Consider the following 8,592-nt stretch of genomic DNA (forward strand, 5'->3'; position numbering starts at 1 on the left):
AGCTATTATTGCTGTGGACTGCATCTTGTGTCCCCACAGAAATTCATACATTGAAACCCTAACATTCAGTGGGATTGTCCCAGGGGGTGGGGCCTTTGGGAGGTAATTAGGTCATGAGGGTGGAGCCCCATGACATTACCATCCTTATAAAAACAGGAATAGAGCTAGTCCTTTCTCTCTTTCTGCCTCATGAAGATAAAAGAGAAGGTGGCAAAATGTAAGTAACAGGCATTCACCAGAACCTGATCTAGATGCATCCTGGCCTTGAACACTCAACCTTTAGAACAATGAGAAACAAATAATAATTGTTTAAACCACCTCATCCATGGTTTTTTGTTACTGTACCCCAAACTGACTGAAGCAACTATCAGTATAGATTTTGGGAGTAAGATTTTTTCTTTAGATATTTAGTTATAGAAAGGTGCCTCAGATCATCAAAAACATTGCACTGGACAGAAATAAGCAAGGAAAGCTTTATTCAAGACATTGTGATAAAGATCAAGACTATTGCAAGGAGGGAGACTGAAACCAACTCCCCTGAAACAAGTGATTGGGATGATTTGTAAACACTGAGTGAGCTAATTAGAACGCACTACAGGTCCCTAGCATCAAAGTCTGCCATCTGTGCTTTGTCATCGGCACTTATGGAGGTGAGGCTCCCACCTCTCCACACAGACTTGAATAAAGGGATCCCGTTTTCCTGAATGATTCCTTTTAGGAAGGAGGGCAACCAGGTTCTCAAGAAAGACAGTCTTGGGTTGTAAAATGTCCACATATCATAATGGTAGAGAAGGAATTTATGCATTTTTGAAAGTAGATGCTCAAAAAAATAGGATATCAAGAAAAAACTGCCTGGGATAAACTGGGAGATTGGGGTTGATATATACACACTATTATATATACAGTAGATAAATAATAAGGGTCTACTGTATAGCACAGGAACCTCTATTCAATACTCTATAATGAACTATATTGGAAAAGACTCTTAAAAAGTGTGTGTCTGTGTGTATATATACACCTGATTCACTTTGCTATACAGCAGAAACTAACACAACATTATAAGCAACTATGCTCCAATACGGCTTCCCTTGTGGCTCAGCTGGTAAAGAATCCGCCAGCAATGCAGGAGACCTGGGTTCGATCCCTGGTTTGGGAAGATACCCTGGAGAAGGAAATGGCAACCCACTCCAGTATCCTTGCTTGGAAAATCTCATGGACAGAGGAGCCTGGTGGGCTGCAGCCCATGGGATTGCAAAGAGTCAGGCACGACTAAGTGACTAACACACACTTATACTCCAATGCAAATTAGTTTTAAGAAACACCTGAAGTTTAGTCAAGCTGTGAGTACTCTTAAGGCTCTTTTGGTAAATTCTTTGTTCTTACTTATAAATACTTGAGAGAAAGGCGAAAATAAACAAAAGAAAATCTATTGAGTTGATAAGAGATGGACCACTGATAATCTTACCTTGTGGTTTATTCATGAGGAACCTTTGAATTAATGAAGTATCAAAAATAACACTTCATCTCTCACCACAATATCTTTTTATTAATGCATTAATCATATTATTAATACATTTATTAATAATTTTCAATTTTACATTTTAACGAGGAGCAAGTACAATAATGACAACAAATCATGGCTTCTGGATGCTTTGTTATATGATGATTAGAGTACATATTAAAATGACTGTTCTTGTGATGGGAACAGTGTGAGGGCCTAGATATAACATTGAGTCATGTCAGACTTTTATTAGCTTGGGATCCCACTGAGATAACCAGACCCCTGTACACATATAGATATGTACTTATTCCTACCTGTAAGCATATTAGTTAGGGTAAAGTTGAAGAAAGCTTATTAAAATATAGTTTATTGTTCTTGTTCAGTCAATAAGTCATGTCTGACTCTTTGTGACTCCATGGACTTCAGCATACTAGGCTTGCCAGTCCTTCATTAATTATGGTATTAGGATTATAATTAAATCCATTAGTGAGTACCTGGCTTCACTTATTTCTCATTGAAAATATTTCCTATATAATACAGTTTCCTGGCTGTGACAGTGTAATCAAATATGTCTTGGTCTTAGTTTTGAATCGAAAACAAATTAGTTATGGTGTGACACTGTTGTTGTTTAGTCTATAAGTCATGTCCGATTCTTTGTGACCCCATGGACTGCATCACGCCAGGCTTCCCTGTCCTTCACTATCTCCTGGAGTTTGCTCATATTCATGTTCATTGAGTTGGTGATGCTATCTAGTCAGCTCATCTTTTGCTGCCCTCTTCTCCTTTTGCCTTCAATCTTTCCCAGCATCAGGGTCTTTTCCAAAGAGTCTGATCTTCACATCAGGTGGCTAAAATTTTGGAACTTCAGCTTTAGTCCTTCCAATGAGTATTCAAGGTTGATTTCCTTTACGATTGACTGGCTTGATCCCCTTGCAGTCTAAGGAGCTCTCAAGAGTCTTCTCCAGCACCACAGTTAGAAAGCATTAATTCTTTGGTGCTCAGCCTTCTTTATGATCCAACTCTTATATTCGTATGACTACTGGAAAAGCCAATAGCTTTGACTATAGGGACCTTTGTCAGCAAAGTGGTGTCTCTACTTTTTAATATGCTGTCTGGGTTTGTCATAGCTTTTTCCTTCCAAAGGTCAAGTGTCTTTTAATTTCATGGCTGCAGTCACCGTTCCCAGTTGACTTGAAGTCCAAGAAAATAAAACCTGCCACTGTTTCCACTTTTCCCTGATCTATTTGCCATGAAGTGATGCGAGCAGATGCCATGATATTTGTTTTTTGAATGTTGAGTTTTAAGCCAGCTTTTCCACTTTCCTCTTTCACCCTTGTCAAGAGCCTCTTTAGTTCATCTTCACTTTCTGCCATTAGGGTGGTATCATCTGAATATCTGAAACTGTTGATATTTCTCCTGGCAATCTTGATTTCAGCTTGTGACTCATCCAGTCCAGCATTTCATATGATGTGCTTTGCATAAAAGTTAAATAAACAGAATGACAATATACAGCCTTGTTGTACTCCTTTCCCAATTTTGAACCAGTTCATTGTTCCATGTAAGGTTCTAACTTGCTTCTTGATCTGCATACAGGTTTCTTAGGAGACAGGTAAGATGGTCTGGTCTTCCCATCTCTTTAAGAATTTTCCAGTTTGTTGTGATCCACACAGTTAAAGGTTTTAGCATGGTCAATGAAACAGAAGTAGATGTGTTTTTTTGATTTTTGTTTTTTTTCCCTGAGTTCCCTTGCTTTCTCTATGATTCAAGGAATATTGAAAATTTGATCTCTGGTTCTTCTGCCTTTTCCGAACAGTTAGTATATATGGAAGTTCTTGGTTCATGTACTGCTGAAGCCCAGCTTGAAGGATTTTGAACAAAACCTTACCAGCATGTGAAATGAGAGCTTGTATGCTATGGTACAGCAGAATGAACAGATTTTGGCATAGCCCTTCTTTGGAAACGGAAAGAAAACTGAACTTCTCTGCCGGGGTCCACCTGTGGCAGGATCCAGGGGATACCCTCAGGATGAATGGCCTCAGCGAGAGAGAGAGAGAAGACACGTGAGACCAGCCTTGATAGGGCCAAGTCTGTGAGGGAGAGAGACAGAGAGAGAGAATGACCAGATGGGGGTGTTTGCAGGGTCTGGCAGAGTCTGGCAATGCTTTATTTTTTACCGTGGCTTTTATACCCTAAATTAGTACATTTCTAAGGGGAAGACACTTTAACATTACATCAGCTTGTTCTTCATGAAACCAGGGTGTTTTCTGCATACTTCTTTATGAGGGTCTTGTACATTATCTTCTGGCCTTGGGGCCTATTGACATTTTATGACCTAGGTGAATGCAAAGCTGGTTTCCGTAATCTATTCTTTAATGAACACAAAGGTCAGTCCTTTTGCAGAAGTTATCAGTTAAATTTATCTAAAAGGTTTACCACACAAAGACTTTGCAGCTCCAGTGAGGCAGCCCCTGTTTAGCATTCCTGGTTAAAAATAACAATTTTAAATTCTTATTTTTCTAAATCTTTAACTATAACCACTTTTAGAATAATATTTTTATGTTCTCTAATAGGGCTTCCTCACCCCGGAAGGGCTCTGTGCCTATTAGGGCCTTTATGTGATCAGGTTCTTTATGCTGTTTATGGTTAAGGTGTTGTGAGCAGTCATGTGCATTAGTTTGCATTTGCCAAGCAGGCTAGAATGCCAGCAAAGGGGTCTAAATTGAAACACTCCTTTCATCCTGGATAATCTTATAGGATACCGCCATCCAGCGGACACATTAATTAAAGTTCTAAGTTGATTCTGTTTGGAGAGAGATTGGGGAAGGCCTTCTGCTTGTGTTACAGAAATTAAGGAGTAGTCTATTGAAGCAAGCATCAGAAAGACAGATAGCATCTTTAAGGTGAGCGCTGGGGGCAGCTTTTCAGAATCCCTGAAAACCTGATCCGCCTTGCCCGCCAGGTTTTCTCCCTCATGACCTTGTGATGGGTGGGATCTCATGTGCCGGCTCCTGGAGCTTTTCCTAGTGTGTTTACACATTGTGACACTGTATAAACTATTTACTGTTTTCATGCATGATTTTTTTATACATAAAATTGAACTAACCATATCATCTCCTTTCATAAATATTCTGAGTATTACCTGATATATTGTATGAATATGAGAGGGCGAGAGACAGGGAGGCTAGGGGTCCCCAAGCAGAGGAAGTAGACTGCAAGTGTCAGGTGTGTTTTGTTTTGTTTTTCTCTCTCTCTATCTTAAGCGGCAAGAGGAAACTAACTACACGTGTCAGACTGTTTTTTCCTTCTCTATACAAAAATAAAGGAGGCTCCTTTTAAAATTCTGTGTTGCCAGGACAACATCTGGTTTCACCTGAACCTCAGTTCAGTTCAGTTCAGTTGCTCAGTTGTGTCCGACTCTTTGCAACCACATGGACTGCAGAATGTCAGGCTTCCCTGTCCATCACCAACTCCTGGAGCTTGCTCAAACTCACGTCCATGGAGAAGCTGAAAGTTTTCTCAAACCTTGAGCTAATCAATGTATTTTTTTAATGGAAATTTTTTCTGAAGCTATGTTAATGAACTATGTATTTACCTTAGATTCTGCCTTTCTTCAAGTTGGTTCAGTCTAAGATTCAGAATGGATAATGACTCAACAAACCAGTATGTTTTATTCATGGAAATATTCTCTTAAGCTATGTTAATGAAACTATGTATTTCCTTGAAAACCTGACTTTCTTCAAGATTCATGCCAATTGTTTTATGGCCCTGGATGACTCATCTTGTGCCAATGCTATCTCAAAATGCATGTTGTGCTTGAAGGTCCTGATACAACTCCCTCAGTTGAGAGGCATTTCCTTTCTCTAATTAGCAACTTGCTACATAGATCTATAACTTCTTACTATAGACTAGCAAGGGGGCACTTTTTCTGCCCCCTTCTGATGTCTATGTCAGAAGCTATCTCTATCTCTTTTATACTTTAATAAAACTTTATTACCCAAAAGTTCTGAGCAATCAAACTTCCTCATTGGCCCTGGATTAAATTCCTCTCCTCAGGAGGCCAAGAAACCCAGCGTGGCTCACAGCTCATAGCTGCAACCTTTCAGATGCTATTTTTACTTGCGGTTTGTATTAGAGATTCAGTGCATCTGAGCTAGCTGGTAGTTAACAGTAGTAGCAAATGTAGTAGTCGTCACAATACTGAATAAACCCTTAAAAATATTTATTGCTCTACAGCTTCATATAGTGTTTAGAGAGTTATTTCCTTCATTGTTTTGTTTCAAATATGTGGTCCTCACATCAATATGGTTGATTGTAGTCATTCTGATTTCTAAGTCTTGGGCTTCCCAGATGGCTCAGTGAGTAAGGAATCCATCTGCAATGCAGGAGACACAGGGGATGTGGATGCAATCCCTGGGTCAGGAAAATCCCTTAGAGAAGGGAATGGAAACCTGCAGTATTCTTGCCTGGAGAAGTCCATGGACACAGGGGCCTAATAGTACATGCAGTCACAAAGAGTCAGACATGGCTGAGTGACTAACATTTTCACTTTTCACTTCATTTCTTATTGTCTGAGTATTTATATTCTAATGAAAATATTCACCAATATAAGATAACTCGAGTCAAAAAAAAAAAAATCTGTGTAAATTCCAAGTTTACAACAAGAAAATCAGCAAGGAATCCTTTATTGGGGATCTTATAGATATCACTTTAGCACTTTAAAGGAAATCAGAATTTTTCATTTTGAACTATTTTATTTTAAAAATGTAAACTCTAAGTATGTAGCAGAATCATTCCCACACACTGGTTTCCATAGTCGAATCTAGTAAGAAATCTATTTCCTAAGGATACTGCTGCAATACATAGTGATTCCTCTTATGAATCTGGGCAAAGTAGGTTGAAAACCTTCTAGAAAGGATTCACCAATGTAGATGTCATCAAGAACATTCATGATTCAGGAGAAGGTTTCAAAATGTCAACATTAACAGGAGTTTGAAAGAAGCTGATTCCAACACTCCTGAATTACTTTGAGGGGTTGAAATTTTCCTAGGAGGAAGTAGCTGCATATATGCTGTAACTAGCAGCAGAACTATTAATAGAATTAGATCCTGAAGATGAAATTGAATCGCTGCAATTTCAATGATAAAATCTTAAAGGTTGAAGAGGTGTTTCTTACAAATGAGCAAATAAATTGGATTTTTGAGACAGAATCTACTCCTGGTGAAGATGCTACGAAGGCTGTTGAAATGACAGTAAAAAAATATAAAATATTACATATATTTATTTGATAAAACAGCAACAGGCTTTGAGAGGATCGACTCCAATTTTTAAAAAATTCTACTGTTGGTAAAATACTATCAAACAGCATTGCAGGCTACAGAGAAATGGTTCATGAAAGGAAGAATCAATTTATGTGGCTAACTTTACTGTCTTATTTTAAGAAAATTGCCACAGCCATCTCAACTTTCAGCAACGAATACCCTGACTAGTGAGCCAGCCATCAACATTCAGACAAAACTTCCACCAGCAGAAAGGCTGTGACTCTTTGAAGATTCAGATGGTGTTCAGCATTTTTTAGTAGTAAAGTGTAGTTTTAAAATAATGTTACTTTTAATAAGATATTTACATTGTTTTTGAAGACATAATGCTACTCCAGATTTAATATAATACAAGGTAGTATAAACATAACTTTTATATACGCTAGGAATCCCCAGTATTTGTGCAACTAGCTTTATTGCAATATTTGCTTGTGGTTGTCTAAAACCAAGCCATAAATATCTCTGAGGAATGCCTATATACACAAAACTAGCCCACAAAGATGAGAGATGCACACAAGCAAAAGAAAAACTGTAAAGTTTACAAGAAAGAAATGCTAACAAAGGAATAGTGATCATATTGTAATACATTATCTGACAGCACAGTTATAATTTTAATACAACAGTGTTGAGACAAATCCATAGTGGATGGAGGGTATGTGCTAGGGAGGAGAGTAGAAAAAACAAATCTAACAAAAAAAGAAATAAATAAAAGTCAATAAATTATAAAATGTATACATAAAAATAGTACAGTATTAGATTACTGAAATAAAAGCCAGAGTAAACAACTTAAAATTTTTAAATAAAAGTCGCAGCATTATATAATAATAAAATCCCTTGCCCCATTTTTCCACAAAAAATTCAAATTCTTGAAGAGAACCACTTTCACTTTCAAAGTCTCTCTTTATTCCAGAATCATATTATTGTTCTTTTCTGTAAAATAAGAGATTGCCACTAATCATCAGTTCAGTTCAGTCAATCAGTCATGTCCGACTCTATCTGACCCCATGGACTGCAGCACACCAGGCTTCTCTGTCCATCACCAGCTCCCGAAGATTGCTCAAACTCATGGCCATTGAGTTAGCGATGCCCTCCATCCATCTCATCCTCTGCTGTCCCCTTGTCTTCCTGCCTTCAATCTTTCCCAGCATCAGTGTCTTTTCAAATGAGTCAGTTCTTAGCATCAGGTGGACAAGGTGTTGGAGTTTTAGCTTCAACATCAGTCCTTCTAATGAATATTCAGGACTTACATCCTTTCGGATGGACTGGTTGGATCTCCTTGCAGTCCAAGGGACACTCAAGAGTCTCCCCTAACACCACAGTTCAAAAGAAACAATTCTTCAATGCTCAGCTTTCTTTACGGTTCAACTCTCACATCCATACATGACCACTGGAAAAACCATAGCCTTGACTAGACGGACCTTTGTTGGCAAAGTAATGTCTCTGCTTTTTAATATGCTGTCTAGTTTGGTCATAAATTTTCTTCCAAGGAGCAAGTGTTTTTTAATTTCATGGCTGCAGTCACCAACTGCAGTGAATTTGGAGCCCAGAAAAAGAAAGTCTGTCACTGTTTCCATTATTTCCCCATATATTTATCATGAAGTGACGGAACCAAATGCCATGATGTTAGTTTTCTGAATGTTGAGCTTTAAGCCAGTTTTTTCACTCTCCTATTTCACTTTCATCAAGAGGTTCTTTAGTTCTTCTTTGCTTTCTTCCATAAGTGTGGTGTCATCTGCATATCTGAAATTACTGATATTTCTCCTGGCAATCTTAATT

Source organism: Cervus elaphus, chromosome 14, assembly GCF_910594005.1.
Source record: "Cervus elaphus chromosome 14, mCerEla1.1, whole genome shotgun sequence".
Classification (NCBI taxonomy): domain Eukaryota; kingdom Metazoa; phylum Chordata; class Mammalia; order Artiodactyla; family Cervidae; genus Cervus; species Cervus elaphus.